Source organism: Phyllobates terribilis, unplaced genomic scaffold, assembly GCF_046119375.1.
Source record: "Phyllobates terribilis strain yellow unplaced genomic scaffold, ASM4611937v1 Scaffold_160__1_contigs__length_4322635, whole genome shotgun sequence".
Taxonomy (NCBI): domain Eukaryota; kingdom Metazoa; phylum Chordata; class Amphibia; order Anura; family Dendrobatidae; genus Phyllobates; species Phyllobates terribilis.
The window spans coordinates 3169679-3186612 of record NW_027362920.1 but is presented as its reverse complement, the minus strand read 5'-3'; the positions used below and the strand labels follow the sequence as shown (position 1 = coordinate 3186612).

General features: G+C 46.3%; 12 non-coding genes and 1 pseudogene across 12 annotated transcripts; all 13 read left to right on the top strand.

Moving 5' to 3' along the window:
• The first annotated feature begins 264 nt into the window (after positions 1 to 264).
• LOC141207427 (U2 spliceosomal RNA) lies at positions 265 to 455 on the top strand. The gene has a single exon (XR_012277765.1). It is a non-coding gene; the product is annotated as a U2 spliceosomal RNA (small nuclear RNA).
• A 1118-nt stretch (positions 456 to 1573) lies between these two features.
• LOC141207426 (U2 spliceosomal RNA) lies at positions 1574 to 1764 on the top strand. Its single transcript, XR_012277764.1, has one exon. It is a non-coding gene; the product is annotated as a U2 spliceosomal RNA (small nuclear RNA).
• Positions 1765 to 4099: 2335 nt separating this feature from the next.
• Positions 4100 to 4290, top strand: LOC141207425 (U2 spliceosomal RNA). Its single transcript, XR_012277763.1, has one exon. It is a non-coding gene; the product is annotated as a U2 spliceosomal RNA (small nuclear RNA).
• Positions 4291 to 5405: 1115 nt separating this feature from the next.
• On the top strand, positions 5406 to 5596 carry LOC141207424 (U2 spliceosomal RNA). The gene has a single exon (XR_012277762.1). It is a non-coding gene; the product is annotated as a U2 spliceosomal RNA (small nuclear RNA).
• A 1115-nt stretch (positions 5597 to 6711) lies between these two features.
• LOC141207423 (U2 spliceosomal RNA) lies at positions 6712 to 6902 on the top strand. The gene has a single exon (XR_012277761.1). It is a non-coding gene; the product is annotated as a U2 spliceosomal RNA (small nuclear RNA).
• Positions 6903 to 8017: 1115 nt separating this feature from the next.
• On the top strand, positions 8018 to 8208 carry LOC141207421 (U2 spliceosomal RNA). Its single transcript, XR_012277759.1, has one exon. It is a non-coding gene; the product is annotated as a U2 spliceosomal RNA (small nuclear RNA).
• Positions 8209 to 9323: 1115 nt separating this feature from the next.
• LOC141207420 (U2 spliceosomal RNA) lies at positions 9324 to 9514 on the top strand. Its single transcript, XR_012277758.1, has one exon. It is a non-coding gene; the product is annotated as a U2 spliceosomal RNA (small nuclear RNA).
• Positions 9515 to 10632: 1118 nt separating this feature from the next.
• LOC141207419 (U2 spliceosomal RNA) lies at positions 10633 to 10823 on the top strand. Its single transcript, XR_012277757.1, has one exon. It is a non-coding gene; the product is annotated as a U2 spliceosomal RNA (small nuclear RNA).
• Positions 10824 to 11938: 1115 nt separating this feature from the next.
• LOC141207418 (U2 spliceosomal RNA) lies at positions 11939 to 12129 on the top strand. Its single transcript, XR_012277756.1, has one exon. It is a non-coding gene; the product is annotated as a U2 spliceosomal RNA (small nuclear RNA).
• A 1115-nt stretch (positions 12130 to 13244) lies between these two features.
• On the top strand, positions 13245 to 13435 carry LOC141207416 (U2 spliceosomal RNA). The gene has a single exon (XR_012277755.1). It is a non-coding gene; the product is annotated as a U2 spliceosomal RNA (small nuclear RNA).
• Positions 13436 to 14550: 1115 nt separating this feature from the next.
• On the top strand, positions 14551 to 14741 carry LOC141207415 (U2 spliceosomal RNA). Its single transcript, XR_012277754.1, has one exon. It is a non-coding gene; the product is annotated as a U2 spliceosomal RNA (small nuclear RNA).
• A 1115-nt stretch (positions 14742 to 15856) lies between these two features.
• On the top strand, positions 15857 to 15948 carry LOC141207393 (U2 spliceosomal RNA; annotated as a pseudogene).
• A 795-nt stretch (positions 15949 to 16743) lies between these two features.
• LOC141207273 (U2 spliceosomal RNA) lies at positions 16744 to 16927 on the top strand. The gene has a single exon (XR_012277690.1). It is a non-coding gene; the product is annotated as a U2 spliceosomal RNA (small nuclear RNA).
• Positions 16928 to 16934: the final 7 nt, after the last annotated feature.

Genomic DNA, 16934 nt, shown 5'->3' with positions numbered 1-16934 from the left:
CCCCCGCCTTAATTGGTTCTCCTCCCTTCCAACGGTGTTGAGGCGGGTGGGAACAGCAGGGGGTGAAGGTGCTGTGTTTAAAGAGGTGGAGTTATGCAGATCTAAAACGCGTGGATTGCAGCAGCAGCAAGCCGAAAAGTGCAGGCATGTAAGGGATCTAGAGGTTGACAACATGTCTTCTTAACGGGAGTCCAGGAGCTCATCTCCACAAATGGACTTTTCAGGATCCTTGGGTGGCTCCGTAGTTTGAAACCAATTCTGGTTATCGCTTCTCGGCCTTTTGGCTAAGATCAAGTGTAGTATCTGTTCTTATCAGTTTAATATCTGATACGTCCCCTATCTGGGGACCATATATTAAATGGATTTTTAGAACAGGGAGATGGAAAAAGAGCTTGCTCTGTCCACTCCACGCATTGACCTGGTATTGCAGTATCTCCAGGACCGGTGCACCCCTTCTTTAATGCAGTTTCTAAAATCAGAAAGAATTGAATTCAATGTTTTTTGTTCATTTTGCTTGTTTGTCGGATTTTGGGATGGACTCTTTGGCTTTGCTTTTCTTCTCCTCATTGGATTTTTCATGTTCAAAGTTGCAGAAGCCAGATTACAAGCTCATTTTGGTTCAACTTCAGCAACTGTGCATTGCATTGCCATGTAATGTGATGCAATGCTATCTTTCTAGCTCTCCCTTTTTACTTCCTTTTGGATAAACAGACATATTAGGCAAGCATTTTGGAGCTTTCACCTAAATAACTACAGGTGGTGAGATAAGCTGCACAATATAATTGACCTTTCAGTATATTGTTGCACACACACCATCTATTTAGCAAATGCCCTTGTTATCAACAGCAGCCTTTTAAACTCACCTGAGCTAACAGGTATGTGCGCTGGTTACTCTGCTGCGCTTAAAATTTCTTTTTTGGCTTGCTACAATGCCTTTTCTGAAACGTTGTCAACTTCTGCTGGAACACTGACTTCTTTCATTTAATGCCTGCAGACTATAAAAGAGAACCCAACCCAAAAAGTTTGGTTGATTAGTCTGTGGCATTCTGTTAAACTGTTGCTTATGGCGGTCTCTGTGAGCTTCTCAGCGACATTCAGCCAGCCAGGTATCCTGCCTGCAGTAGATGGAATGTGGCAATGGAACGCTGGCTGCGCGTGTCATAATAGGCTCTGAGCCTTTATATACCTGTGCACAGCAGCAGCCACCTTCAGTCTGCTGCTGGACAGCCAGCAGCAGCAGCAGCAGCAGGAGAGGTATGTAATCAGGAGCCCTCCTGCTAAGGGTAGACAGCTGCTCGTTCCACCCCACCCCCCGCCTTAATTGGTTCTCCTCCCTTCCAACGGTGTTGAGGCGGGTGGGAACAGCAGGGGGTGAAGGTGCTGTGTTTAAAGAGGTGGAGTTATGCAGATCTAAAACGCGTGGATTGCAGCAGCAGCAAGCCGAAAAGTGCAGGCATGTAAGGGATCTAGAGGTTGACAACATGTCTTCTTAACGGGAGTCCAGGAGCTCATCTCCACAAATGGACTTTTCAGGATCCTTGGGTGGCTCCGTAGTTTGAAACCAATTCTGGTTATCGCTTCTCGGCCTTTTGGCTAAGATCAAGTGTAGTATCTGTTCTTATCAGTTTAATATCTGATACGTCCCCTATCTGGGGACCATATATTAAATGGATTTTTAGAACAGGGAGATGGAAAAAGAGCTTGCTCTGTCCACTCCACGCATTGACCTGGTATTGCAGTATCTCCAGGACCGGTGCACCCCTTCTTTAATGCAGTTTCTAAAATCAGAAAGAATTGAATTCAATGTTTTTTGTTCATTTTGCTTGTTTGTCGGATTTTGGGATGGACTCTTTGGCTTTGCTTTTCTTCTCCTCATTGGATTTTTCATGTTCAAAGTTGCAGAAGCCAGATTACAAGCTCATTTTGGTTCAACTTCAGCAACTGTGCATTGCATTGCCATGTAATGTGATGCAATGCTATTGTAGCACCCTGAGGATTCGGCTGCTACAGGGGTATTGCACCTCAACCCAGAGGTGTGATATTCCACTCCCGGGTAAGGATGGAGTGTGGAACTGAGCTCGGTAGGCTGCATGCACTACACACATCCCATTTCCGGGGAACAGGCCGACGGTACTCCCACTTAGAAATGTGCAGGTACGACCGAGTCTGTTCCTGGCTGGAGTGGGAGGGGGGTGGTACATCCCATGTAGTGTAGGGGCAGATAGGGGGAGCAGCCTGGGTAAAAATAGGAGCTCATTGGGTGCTGGTCACCTGAGCTCACACACAGAGAGTGTATATAAGGTGGGCACCAACAAAGAACAGGGTCAGATGCAGAGAACAAGTCAGTTGGAGACAGCAAGACAGCTGCAGAGGAGCAGACAGCAAGCAGAGAGGAAGTCAGCCTGCAGCAAGGGAGAAAAGAGAGAGACCCAGAGGAACAGAAGAGAGGACTCTAAGATCCCAACTAAAATCCCCGGGTGAAGAGTCGGCATCAGGGTACCGGAACCCAAGCTGGTGGGGGTAAAAACATTCCCCAGCCAGAGACCGGAGACCGTGGGCAGCGTTTGCCACGGTCACCCACCACATCCACCCCGAAGGCACACCACATGAAGGGTCAGGGAACCCAGGGCCAAGGGTGTCCCAACAGAAGGCCCGAGGGAGCTGGACCTAGGTGGATCACTGGTGGGGACGGCCAGAGAACGGGACAGAAGGAGAGCTCAGGGCCACGCTCCGGACTTGTTTGGGGGTTGGCTGGATCCAGGACCTGGTGGACGCAGCACGGCTCGGGTGGTCACTCGAAGCTGGAGTGACCAGTACAACATCTGCAGTAAGTAAACACCCTTAACTGCACAACCCGACTCTGTCTTCACTGCCGTCTGCACTGCACCACCACAACCCCCATCCTCTGCACCTGTCCCCTCTGAGGCTATACCCCTCCCGTTGGGGGTTATACCATCACAAGCTGCACCTACACCATCAGCCTCAGCGGACCCTGCTGCAGCGGCAGCCATAGTGACCGCAATACAACGGGTGGCGTAGTCGACATTAAGAACTTATTAACATCTGTAGGACTGCCACATACAACTGAGTTTGACACCCTGGGCACGGACCGGGTCATAGCCACTCGGAGACTACAACCCCCATCTGATCCGGCTCCGGATATTCCCATGAAGAATATGGCCCAGGGGGCGCGTCACTATCTTTCTAGCTCTCCCTTTTTACTTGCTTTTGGATAAACAGACATATTAGGCAAGCATTTTGGAGCTTTCACCTAAATAACTACAGGTGGTGAGATAAGCTGCACAATATAATTGACCTTTCAGTATATTGTTGCACACACACCATCTATTTAGCAAATGCCCTTGTTATCAACAGCAGCCTTTTAAACTCACCTGAGCTAACAGGTATGTGCGCTGGTTACTCTGCTGCGCTTAAAATTTCTTTTTTGGTTTGCTACAATGCCTTTTCTGAAACGTTGTCTCCTTCTGCTGGAACACTGACTTCTTTCATTTAATGCCTGCAGACTATAAAAGAGAACCCAACCCAAAAAGTTTGGTTGATTAGTCTGTGGCATTCTGTTAAACTGTTGCTTATGGCGGTCTCTGTGAGCTTCTCAGCGACATTCAGCCAGCCAGGTATCCTGCCTGCAGTAGATGGAATGTGGCAATGGAACGCTGGCTGCGCGTGTCATAATAGGCTCTGAGCCTTTATATACCTGTGCACAGCAGCAGCCACCTTCAGTCTGCTGCTGGACAGCCAGCAGCAGCAGCAGCAGGAGAGGTATGTAATCAGGAGCCCTCCTGCTAAGGGTAGACAGCTGCTCGTTCCACCCCACCCCCCGCCTTAATTGGTTCTCCTCCCTTCCAACGGTGTTGAGGCGGGTGGGAACAGCAGGGGGTGAAGGTGCTGTGTTTAAAGAGGTGGAGTTATGCAGATCTAAAACGCGTGGATTGCAGCAGCAGCAAGCCGAAAAGTGCAGGCATGTAAGGGATCTAGAGGTTGACAACATGTCTTCTTAACGGGAGTCCAGGAGCTCATCTCCACAAATGGACTTTTCAGGATCCTTGGGTGGCTCCGTAGTTTGAAACCAATTCTGGTTATCGCTTCTCGGCCTTTTGGCTAAGATCAAGTGTAGTATCTGTTCTTATCAGTTTAATATCTGATACGTCCCCTATCTGGGGACCATATATTAAATGGATTTTTAGAACAGGGAGATGGAAAAAGAGCTTGCTCTGTCCACTCCACGCATTGACCTGGTATTGCAGTATCTCCAGGACCGGTGCACCCCTTCTTTAATGCAGTTTCTAAAATCAGAAAGAATTGAATTCAATGTTTTTTGTTCATTTTGCTTGTTTGTCGGATTTTGGGATGGACTCTTTGGCTTTGCTTTTCTTCTCCTCATTGGATTTTTCATGTTCAAAGTTGCAGAAGCCAGATTACAAGCTCATTTTGGTTCAACTTCAGCAACTGTGCATTGCATTGCCATGTAATGTGATGCAATGCTATCTTTCTAGCTCTCCCTTTTTACTTCCTTTTGGATAAACAGACATATTAGGCAAGCATTTTGGAGCTTTCACCTAAATAACTACAGGTGGTGAGATAAGCTGCACAATATAATTGACCTTTCAGTATATTGTTGCACACACACCATCTATTTAGCAAATGCCCTTGTTATCAACAGCAGCCTTTTAAACTCACCTGAGCTAACAGGTATGTGCGCTGGTTACTCTGCTGCGCTTAAAATTTCTTTTTTGGTTTGCTACAATGCCTTTTCTGAAACGTTGTCTCCTTCTGCTGGAACACTGACTTCTTTCATTTAATGCCTGCAGACTATAAAAGAGAACCCAACCCAAAAAGTTTGGTTGATTAGTCTGTGGCATTCTGTTAAACTGTTGCTTATGGCGGTCTCTGTGAGCTTCTCAGCGACATTCAGCCAGCCAGGTATCCTGCCTGCAGTAGATGGAATGTGGCAATGGAACGCTGGCTGCGCGTGTCATAATAGGCTCTGAGCCTTTATATACCTGTGCACAGCAGCAGCCACCTTCAGTCTGCTGCTGGACAGCCAGCAGCAGCAGCAGCAGGAGAGGTATGTAATCAGGAGCCCTCCTGCTAAGGGTAGACAGCTGCTCGTTCCACCCCACCCCCCGCCTTAATTGGTTCTCCTCCCTTCCAACGGTGTTGAGGCGGGTGGGAACAGCAGGGGGTGAAGGTGCTGTGTTTAAAGAGGTGGAGTTATGCAGATCTAAAACGCGTGGATTGCAGCAGCAGCAAGCCGAAAAGTGCAGGCATGTAAGGGATCTAGAGGTTGACAACATGTCTTCTTAACGGGAGTCCAGGAGCTCATCTCCACAAATGGACTTTTCAGGATCCTTGGGTGGCTCCGTAGTTTGAAACCAATTCTGGTTATCGCTTCTCGGCCTTTTGGCTAAGATCAAGTGTAGTATCTGTTCTTATCAGTTTAATATCTGATACGTCCCCTATCTGGGGACCATATATTAAATGGATTTTTAGAACAGGGAGATGGAAAAAGAGCTTGCTCTGTCCACTCCACGCATTGACCTGGTATTGCAGTATCTCCAGGACCGGTGCACCCCTTCTTTAATGCAGTTTCTAAAATCAGAAAGAATTGAATTCAATGTTTTTTGTTCATTTTGCTTGTTTGTCGGATTTTGGGATGGACTCTTTGGCTTTGCTTTTCTTCTCCTCATTGGATTTTTCATGTTCAAAGTTGCAGAAGCCAGATTACAAGCTCATTTTGGTTCAACTTCAGCAACTGTGCATTGCATTGCCATGTAATGTGATGCAATGCTATCTTTCTAGCTCTCCCTTTTTACTTCCTTTTGGATAAACAGACATATTAGGCAAGCATTTTGGAGCTTTCACCTAAATAACTACAGGTGGTGAGATAAGCTGCACAATATAATTGACCTTTCAGTATATTGTTGCACACACACCATCTATTTAGCAAATGCCCTTGTTATCAACAGCAGCCTTTTAAACTCACCTGAGCTAACAGGTATGTGCGCTGGTTACTCTGCTGCGCTTAAAATTTCTTTTTTGGTTTGCTACAATGCCTTTTCTGAAACGTTGTCTCCTTCTGCTGGAACACTGACTTCTTTCATTTAATGCCTGCAGACTATAAAAGAGAACCCAACCCAAAAAGTTTGGTTGATTAGTCTGTGGCATTCTGTTAAACTGTTGCTTATGGCGGTCTCTGTGAGCTTCTCAGCGACATTCAGCCAGCCAGGTATCCTGCCTGCAGTAGATGGAATGTGGCAATGGAACGCTGGCTGCGCGTGTCATAATAGGCTCTGAGCCTTTATATACCTGTGCACAGCAGCAGCCACCTTCAGTCTGCTGCTGGACAGCCAGCAGCAGCAGCAGCAGGAGAGGTATGTAATCAGGAGCCCTCCTGCTAAGGGTAGACAGCTGCTCGTTCCACCCCACCCCCCGCCTTAATTGGTTCTCCTCCCTTCCAACGGTGTTGAGGCGGGTGGGAACAGCAGGGGGTGAAGGTGCTGTGTTTAAAGAGGTGGAGTTATGCAGATCTAAAACGCGTGGATTGCAGCAGCAGCAAGCCGAAAAGTGCAGGCATGTAAGGGATCTAGAGGTTGACAACATGTCTTCTTAACGGGAGTCCAGGAGCTCATCTCCACAAATGGACTTTTCAGGATCCTTGGGTGGCTCCGTAGTTTGAAACCAATTCTGGTTATCGCTTCTCGGCCTTTTGGCTAAGATCAAGTGTAGTATCTGTTCTTATCAGTTTAATATCTGATACGTCCCCTATCTGGGGACCATATATTAAATGGATTTTTAGAACAGGGAGATGGAAAAAGAGCTTGCTCTGTCCACTCCACGCATTGACCTGGTATTGCAGTATCTCCAGGACCGGTGCACCCCTTCTTTAATGCAGTTTCTAAAATCAGAAAGAATTGAATTCAATGTTTTTTGTTCATTTTGCTTGTTTGTCGGATTTTGGGATGGACTCTTTGGCTTTGCTTTTCTTCTCCTCATTGGATTTTTCATGTTCAAAGTTGCAGAAGCCAGATTACAAGCTCATTTTGGTTCAACTTCAGCAACTGTGCATTGCATTGCCATGTAATGTGATGCAATGCTATCTTTCTAGCTCTCCCTTTTTACTTCCTTTTGGATAAACAGACATATTAGGCAAGCATTTTGGAGCTTTCACCTAAATAACTACAGGTGGTGAGATAAGCTGCACAATATAATTGACCTTTCAGTATATTGTTGCACACACACCATCTATTTAGCAAATGCCCTTGTTATCAACAGCAGCCTTTTAAACTCACCTGAGCTAACAGGTATGTGCGCTGGTTACTCTGCTGCGCTTAAAATTTCTTTTTTGGTTTGCTACAATGCCTTTTCTGAAACGTTGTCTCCTTCTGCTGGAACACTGACTTCTTTCATTTAATGCCTGCAGACTATAAAAGAGAACCCAACCCAAAAAGTTTGGTTGATTAGTCTGTGGCATTCTGTTAAACTGTTGCTTATGGCGGTCTCTGTGAGCTTCTCAGCGACATTCAGCCAGCCAGGTATCCTGCCTGCAGTAGATGGAATGTGGCAATGGAACGCTGGCTGCGCGTGTCATAATAGGCTCTGAGCCTTTATATACCTGTGCACAGCAGCAGCCACCTTCAGTCTGCTGCTGGACAGCCAGCAGCAGCAGCAGCAGGAGAGGTATGTAATCAGGAGCCCTCCTGCTAAGGGTAGACAGCTGCTCGTTCCACCCCACCCCCCGCCTTAATTGGTTCTCCTCCCTTCCAACGGTGTTGAGGCGGGTGGGAACAGCAGGGGGTGAAGGTGCTGTGTTTAAAGAGGTGGAGTTATGCAGATCTAAAACGCGTGGATTGCAGCAGCAGCAAGCCGAAAAGTGCAGGCATGTAAGGGATCTAGAGGTTGACAACATGTCTTCTTAACGGGAGTCCAGGAGGTCATCTCCACAAATGGACTTTTCAGGATCCTTGGGTGGCTCCGTAGTTTGAAACCAATTCTGGTTATCGCTTCTCGGCCTTTTGGCTAAGATCAAGTGTAGTATCTGTTCTTATCAGTTTAATATCTGATACGTCCCCTATCTGGGGACCATATATTAAATGGATTTTTAGAACAGGGAGATGGAAAAAGAGCTTGCTCTGTCCACTCCACGCATTGACCTGGTATTGCAGTATCTCCAGGACCGGTGCACCCCTTCTTTAATGCAGTTTCTAAAATCAGAAAGAATTGAATTCAATGTTTTTTGTTCATTTTGCTTGTTTGTCGGATTTTGGGATGGACTCTTTGGCTTTGCTTTTCTTCTCCTCATTGGATTTTTCATGTTCAAAGTTGCAGAAGCCAGATTACAAGCTCATTTTGGTTCAACTTCAGCAACTGTGCATTGCATTGCCATGTAATGTGATGCAATGCTATCTTTCTAGCTCTCCCTTTTTACTTCCTTTTGGATAAACAGACATATTAGGCAAGCATTTTGGAGCTTTCACCTAAATAACTACAGGTGGTGAGATAAGCTGCACAATATAATTGACCTTTCAGTATATTGTTGCACACACACCATCTATTTAGCAAATGCCCTTGTTATCAACAGCAGCCTTTTAAACTCACCTGAGCTAACAGGTATGTGCGCTGGTTACTCTGCTGCGCTTAAAATTTCTTTTTTGGTTTGCTACAATGCCTTTTCTGAAACGTTGTCTCCTTCTGCTGGAACACTGACTTCTTTCATTTAATGCCTGCAGACTATAAAAGAGAACCCAACCCAAAAAGTTTGGTTGATTAGTCTGTGGCATTCTGTTAAACTGTTGCTTATGGCGGTCTCTGTGAGCTTCTCAGCGACATTCAGCCAGCCAGGTATCCTGCCTGCAGTAGATGGAATGTGGCAATGGAACGCTGGCTGCGCGTGTCATAATAGGCTCTGAGCCTTTATATACCTGTGCACAGCAGCAGCCACCTTCAGTCTGCTGCTGGACAGCCAGCAGCAGCAGCAGCAGGAGAGGTATGTAATCAGGAGCCCTCCTGCTAAGGGTAGACAGCTGCTCGTTCCACCCCACCCCCCGCCTTAATTGGTTCTCCTCCCTTCCAACGGTGTTGAGGCGGGTGGGAACAGCAGGGGGTGAAGGTGCTGTGTTTAAAGAGGTGGAGTTATGCAGATCTAAAACGCGTGGATTGCAGCAGCAGCAAGCCGAAAAGTGCAGGCATGTAAGGGATCTAGAGGTTGACAACATGTCTTCTTAACGGGAGTCCAGGAGCTCATCTCCACAAATGGACTTTTCAGGATCCTTGGGTGGCTCCGTAGTTTGAAACCAATTCTGGTTATCGCTTCTCGGCCTTTTGGCTAAGATCAAGTGTAGTATCTGTTCTTATCAGTTTAATATCTGATACGTCCCCTATCTGGGGACCATATATTAAATGGATTTTTAGAACAGGGAGATGGAAAAAGAGCTTGCTCTGTCCACTCCACGCATTGACCTGGTATTGCAGTATCTCCAGGACCGGTGCACCCCTTCTTTAATGCAGTTTCTAAAATCAGAAAGAATTGAATTCAATGTTTTTTGTTCATTTTGCTTGTTTGTCGGATTTTGGGATGGACTCTTTGGCTTTGCTTTTCTTCTCCTCATTGGATTTTTCATGTTCAAAGTTGCAGAAGCCAGATTACAAGCTCATTTTGGTTCAACTTCAGCAACTGTGCATTGCATTGCCATGTAATGTGATGCAATGCTATCTTTCTAGCTCTCCCTTTTTACTTCCTTTTGGATAAACAGACATATTAGGCAAGCATTTTGGAGCTTTCACCTAAATAACTACAGGTGGTGAGATAAGCTGCACAATATAATTGACCTTTCAGTATATTGTTGCACACACACCATCTATTTAGCAAATGCCCTTGTTATCAACAGCAGCCTTTTAAACTCACCTGAGCTAACAGGTATGTGCGCTGGTTACTCTGCTGCGCTTAAAATTTCTTTTTTGGTTTGCTACAATGCCTTTTCTGAAACGTTGTCTCCTTCTGCTGGAACACTGATTTCTTTCATTTAATGCCTGCAGACTATAAAAGAGAACCCAACCCAAAAAGTTTGGTTGATTAGTCTGTGGCATTCTGTTAAACTGTTGCTTATGGCGGTCTCTGTGAGCTTCTCAGCGACATTCAGCCAGCCAGGTATCCTGCCTGCAGTAGATGGAATGTGGCAATGGAACGCTGGCTGCGCGTGTCATAATAGGCTCTGAGCCTTTATATACCTGTGCACAGCAGCAGCCACCTTCAGTCTGCTGCTGGACAGCCAGCAGCAGCAGCAGCAGCAGGAGAGGTATGTAATCAGGAGCCCTCCTGCTAAGGGTAGACAGCTGCTCGTTCCACCCCACCCCCCGCCTTAATTGGTTCTCCTCCCTTCCAACGGTGTTGAGGCGGGTGGGAACAGCAGGGGGTGAAGGTGCTGTGTTTAAAGAGGTGGAGTTATGCAGATCTAAAACGCGTGGATTGCAGCAGCAGCAAGCCGAAAAGTGCAGGCATGTAAGGGATCTAGAGGTTGACAACATGTCTTCTTAACGGGAGTCCAGGAGCTCATCTCCACAAATGGACTTTTCAGGATCCTTGGGTGGCTCCGTAGTTTGAAACCAATTCTGGTTATCGCTTCTCGGCCTTTTGGCTAAGATCAAGTGTAGTATCTGTTCTTATCAGTTTAATATCTGATACGTCCCCTATCTGGGGACCATATATTAAATGGATTTTTAGAACAGGGAGATGGAAAAAGAGCTTGCTCTGTCCACTCCACGCATTGACCTGGTATTGCAGTATCTCCAGGACCGGTGCACCCCTTCTTTAATGCAGTTTCTAAAATCAGAAAGAATTGAATTCAATGTTTTTTGTTCATTTTGCTTGTTTGTCGGATTTTGGGATGGACTCTTTGGCTTTGCTTTTCTTCTCCTCATTGGATTTTTCATGTTCAAAGTTGCAGAAGCCAGATTACAAGCTCATTTTGGTTCAACTTCATCAACTGTGCATTGCATTGCCATGTAATGTGATGCAATGCTATCTTTCTAGCTCTCCCTTTTTACTTCCTTTTGGATAAACAGACATATTAGGCAAGCATTTTGGAGCTTTCACCTAAATAACTACAGGTGGTGAGATAAGCTGCACAATATAATTGACCTTTCAGTATATTGTTGCACACACACCATCTATTTAGCAAATGCCCTTGTTATCAACAGCAGCCTTTTAAACTCACCTGAGCTAACAGGTATGTGCGCTGGTTACTCTGCTGCGCTTAAAATTTCTTTTTTGGTTTGCTACAATGCCTTTTCTGAAACGTTGTCTCCTTCTGCTGGAACACTGACTTCTTTCATTTAATGCCTGCAGACTATAAAAGAGAACCCAACCCAAAAAGTTTGGTTGATTAGTCTGTGGCATTCTGTTAAACTGTTGCTTATGGCGGTCTCTGTGAGCTTCTCAGCGACATTCAGCCAGCCAGGTATCCTGCCTGCAGTAGATGGAATGTGGCAATGGAACGCTGGCTGCGCGTGTCATAATAGGCTCTGAGCCTTTATATACCTGTGCACAGCAGCAGCCACCTTCAGTCTGCTGCTGGACAGCCAGCAGCAGCAGCAGCAGGAGAGGTATGTAATCAGGAGCCCTCCTGCTAAGGGTAGACAGCTGCTCGTTCCACCCCACCCCCCGCCTTAATTGGTTCTCCTCCCTTCCAACGGTGTTGAGGCGGGTGGGAACAGCAGGGGGTGAAGGTGCTGTGTTTAAAGAGGTGGAGTTATGCAGATCTAAAACGCGTGGATTGCAGCAGCAGCAAGCCGAAAAGTGCAGGCATGTAAGGGATCTAGAGGTTGACAACATGTCTTCTTAACGGGAGTCCAGGAGCTCATCTCCACAAATGGACTTTTCAGGATCCTTGGGTGGCTCCGTAGTTTGAAACCAATTCTGGTTATCGCTTCTCGGCCTTTTGGCTAAGATCAAGTGTAGTATCTGTTCTTATCAGTTTAATATCTGATACGTCCCCTATCTGGGGACCATATATTAAATGGATTTTTAGAACAGGGAGATGGAAAAAGAGCTTGCTCTGTCCACTCCACGCATTGACCTGGTATTGCAGTATCTCCAGGACCGGTGCACCCCTTCTTTAATGCAGTTTCTAAAATCAGAAAGAATTGAATTCAATGTTTTTTGTTCATTTTGCTTGTTTGTCGGATTTTGGGATGGACTCTTTGGCTTTGCTTTTCTTCTCCTCATTGGATTTTTCATGTTCAAAGTTGCAGAAGCCAGATTACAAGCTCATTTTGGTTCAACTTCATCAACTGTGCATTGCATTGCCATGTAATGTGATGCAATGCTATCTTTCTAGCTCTCCCTTTTTACTTCCTTTTGGATAAACAGACATATTAGGCAAGCATTTTGGAGCTTTCACCTAAATAACTACAGGTGGTGAGATAAGCTGCACAATATAATTGACCTTTCAGTATATTGTTGCACACACACCATCTATTTAGCAAATGCCCTTGTTATCAACAGCAGCCTTTTAAACTCACCTGAGCTAACAGGTATGTGCGCTGGTTACTCTGCTGCGCTTAAAATTTCTTTTTTGGTTTGCTACAATGCCTTTTCTGAAACGTTGTCTCCTTCTGCTGGAACACTGACTTCTTTCATTTAATGCCTGCAGACTATAAAAGAGAACCCAACCCAAAAAGTTTGGTTGATTAGTCTGTGGCATTCTGTTAAACTGTTGCTTATGGCGGTCTCTGTGAGCTTCTCAGCGACATTCAGCCAGCCAGGTATCCTGCCTGCAGTAGATGGAATGTGGCAATGGAACGCTGGCTGCGCGTGTCATAATAGGCTCTGAGCCTTTATATACCTGTGCACAGCAGCAGCCACCTTCAGTCTGCTGCTGGACAGCCAGCAGCAGCAGCAGCAGGAGAGGTATGTAATCAGGAGCCCTCCTGCTAAGGGTAGACAGCTGCTCGTTCCACCCCACCCCCCGCCTTAATTGGTTCTCCTCCCTTCCAACGGTGTTGAGGCGGGTGGGAACAGCAGGGGGTGAAGGTGCTGTGTTTAAAGAGGTGGAGTTATGCAGATCTAAAACGCGTGGATTGCAGCAGCAGCAAGCCGAAAAGTGCAGGCATGTAAGGGATCTAGAGGTTGACAACATGTCTTCTTAACGGGAGTCCAGGAGCTCATCTCCACAAATGGACTTTTCAGGATCCTTGGGTGGCTCCGTAGTTTGAAACCAATTCTGGTTATCGCTTCTCGGCCTTTTGGCTAAGATCAAGTGTAGTATCTGTTCTTATCAGTTTAATATCTGATACGTCCCCTATCTGGGGACCATATATTAAATGGATTTTTAGAACAGGGAGATGGAAAAAGAGCTTGCTCTGTCCACTCCACGCATTGACCTGGTATTGCAGTATCTCCAGGACCGGTGCACCCCTTCTTTAATGCAGTTTCTAAAATCAGAAAGAATTGAATTCAATGTTTTTTGTTCATTTTGCTTGTTTGTCGGATTTTGGGATGGACTCTTTGGCTTTGCTTTTCTTCTCCTCATTGGATTTTTCATGTTCAAAGTTGCAGAAGCCAGATTACAAGCTCATTTTGGTTCAACTTCAGCAACTGTGCATTGCATTGCCATGTAATGTGATGCAATGCTATCTTTCTAGCTCTCCCTTTTTACTTCCTTTTGGATAAACAGACATATTAGGCAAGCATTTTGGAGCTTTCACCTAAATAACTACAGGTGGTGAGATAAGCTGCACAATATAATTGACCTTTCAGTATATTGTTGCACACACACCATCTATTTAGCAAATGCCCTTGTTATCAACAGCAGCCTTTTAAACTCACCTGAGCTAACAGGTATGTGCGCTGGTTACTCTGCTGCGCTTAAAATTTCTTTTTTGGTTTGCTACAATGCCTTTTCTGAAACGTTGTCTCCTTCTGCTGGAACACTGACTTCTTTCATTTAATGCCTGCAGACTATAAAAGAGAACCCAACCCAAAAAGTTTGGTTGATTAGTCTGTGGCATTCTGTTAAACTGTTGCTTATGGCGGTCTCTGTGAGCTTCTCAGCGACATTCAGCCAGCCAGGTATCCTGCCTGCAGTAGATGGAATGTGGCAATGGAACGCTGGCTGCGCGTGTCATAATAGGCTCTGAGCCTTTATATACCTGTGCACAGCAGCAGCCACCTTCAGTCTGCTGCTGGACAGCCAGCAGCAGCAGCAGCAGGAGAGGTATGTAATCAGGAGCCCTCCTGCTAAGGGTAGACAGCTGCTCGTTCCACCCCACCCCCCGCCTTAATTGGTTCTCCTCCCTTCCAACGGTGTTGAGGCGGGTGGGAACAGCAGGGGGTGAAGGTGCTGTGTTTAAAGAGGTGGAGTTATGCAGATCTAAAACGCGTGGATTGCAGCAGCAGCAAGCCGAAAAGTGCAGGCATGTAAGGGATCTAGAGGTTGACAACATGTCTTCTTAACGGGAGTCCAGGAGCTCATCTCCACAAATGGACTTTTCAGGATCCTTGGGTGGCTCCGTAGTTTGAAACCAATTCTGGTTATCGCTTCTCGGCCTTTTGGCTAAGATCAAGTGTAGTATCTGTTCTTATCAGTTTAATATCTGATACGTCCCCTATCTGGGGACCATATATTAAATGGATTTTTAGAACAGGGAGATGGAAAAAGAGCTTGCTCTGTCCACTCCACGCATTGACCTGGTATTGCAGTATCTCCAGGACCGGTGCACCCCTTCTTTAATGCAGTTTCTAAAATCAGAAAGAATTGAATTCAATGTTTTTTGTTCATTTTGCTTGTTTGTCGGATTTTGGGATGGACTCTTTGGCTTTGCTTTTCTTCTCCTCATTGGATTTTTCATGTTCAAAGTTGCAGAAGCCAGATTACAAGCTCATTTTGGTTCAACTTCAGCAACTGTGCATTGCATTGCCATGTAATGTGATGCAATGCTATCTTTCTAGCTCTCCCTTTTTACTTCCTTTTGGATAAACAGACATATTAGGCAAGCATTTTGGAGCTTTCACCTAAATAACTACAGGTGGTGAGATAAGCTGCACAATATAATTGACCTTTCAGTATATTGTTGCACACACACCATCTATTTAGCAAATGCCCTTGTTATCAACAGCAGCCTTTTAAACTCACCTGAGCTAACAGGTATGTGCGCTGGTTACTCTGCTGCGCTTAAAATTTCTTTTTTGGTTTGCTACAATGCCTTTTCTGAAACGTTGTCTCCTTCTGCTGGAACACTGACTTCTTTCATTTAATGCCTGCAGACTATAAAAGAGAACCCAACCCAAAAAGTTTGGTTGATTAGTCTGTGGCATTCTGTTAAACTGTTGCTTATGGCGGTCTCTGTGAGCTTCTCAGCGACATTCAGCCAGCCAGGTATCCTGCCTGCAGTAGATGGAATGTGGCAATGGAACGCTGGCTGCGCGTGTCATAATAGGCTCTGAGCCTTTATATACCTGTGCACAGCAGCAGCCACCTTCAGTCTGCTGCTGGACAGCCAGCAGCAGCAGCAGCAGGAGAGGTATGTAATCAGGAGCCCTCCTGCTAAGGGTAGACAGCTGCTCGTTCCACCCCACCCCCCGCCTTAATTGGTTCTCCTCCCTTCCAACGGTGTTGAGGCGGGTGGGAACAGCAGGGGGTGAAGGTGCTGTGTTTAAAGAGGTGGAGTTATGCAGATCTAAAACGCGTGGATTGCAGCAGCAGCAAGCCGAAAAGTGCAGGCATGTAAGGGATCTAGAGGTTGACAACATGTCTTCTTAACGGGAGTCCAGGAGCTCATCTCCACAAATGGACTTTTCAGGATCCTTGGGTGGCTCCGTAGTTTGAAACCAATTCTGGTTATCGCTTCTCGGCCTTTTGGCTAAGATCAAGTGTAGTATCTTTCGAAAAGGCGGTTTTGGATGTTGGCCGCCCTAGTAGATTGGTACATTATGCACACTGGGGTTTAGGCGCTTGTTAGTACGCCAGGTGGCTAATATAGTCATCTGGTGGAAAGCATGGCCCCCCAGGATCGACGCCATTGGGCCGGGGAAGATCGAAAGCCCGAAGTGTGAAGTGCCCCAGGAGTGGTGACCCTGGGGTGCCTTAACTCACTGGGATTGGGAACCCCACTTGAGTTTATGGCACATTTGCACTAGCACTTCAATATTTCTTTCTTCACACACACCCTTATTCCGGGCCTTCTGGCCTTAGGATGGGGAATTTTTCAATTCCCGGTCGAAGGTCCGGGCAGTATTATACTGTGAAACCTTCACTATTTATTTAATTTTTTTTTTGTCACTGTGTGTCCACTTTTTCACGTGTGTCCACGTCCTTACTAGGATTTTGTCGGGATGCGGTTCCCTTACGGGTTCCTCTCTTGGCAGGTCTAGGGGGGGAGTGTGTGGCCATCAGGTTCCGCTCCCCCCTGAACCCCACTGGCTCTCCTCTTTCGGGAGGAGAGCGTTGTTGGCTCCCCTCTTCCGGGAGGGGAGCACAGTCTTTGGCTCCCAGTGCCTTGCTCGGGTGAGAACTCGGGCAGGTATTGGGGGTAAGATTGGGTCGCCTCTGGCTCCGGCTGGAGGTGGCTATTTGTCCCTGTTCCTCGCTGTGGCCTTCTGGCTCGGAGGGACGGGGAATGGTTTGGGGGACCCTTCTCCTTTTGGAGAGGGTTTCAAGAAGACCAGCATCCTAGTGCACTTTTTTTTGTGGCACTTGTCACTTTTTTAAGCGCACTCGGGTTTTGTACACGAATTCGGGCTTTCGATAAAAGAAAAAAATCTGTTCTTATCAGTTTAATATCTGATACGTCCCCTATCTGGGGACCATATATTAAATGGATTTTTAGAACAGGGAGATGGAAAAAGAGCTTGCTCTGTCCACTCCACGCATTGACCTGGTATTGCAGTATCTCCAGGACCGGTGCACCCCTTCTTTAAT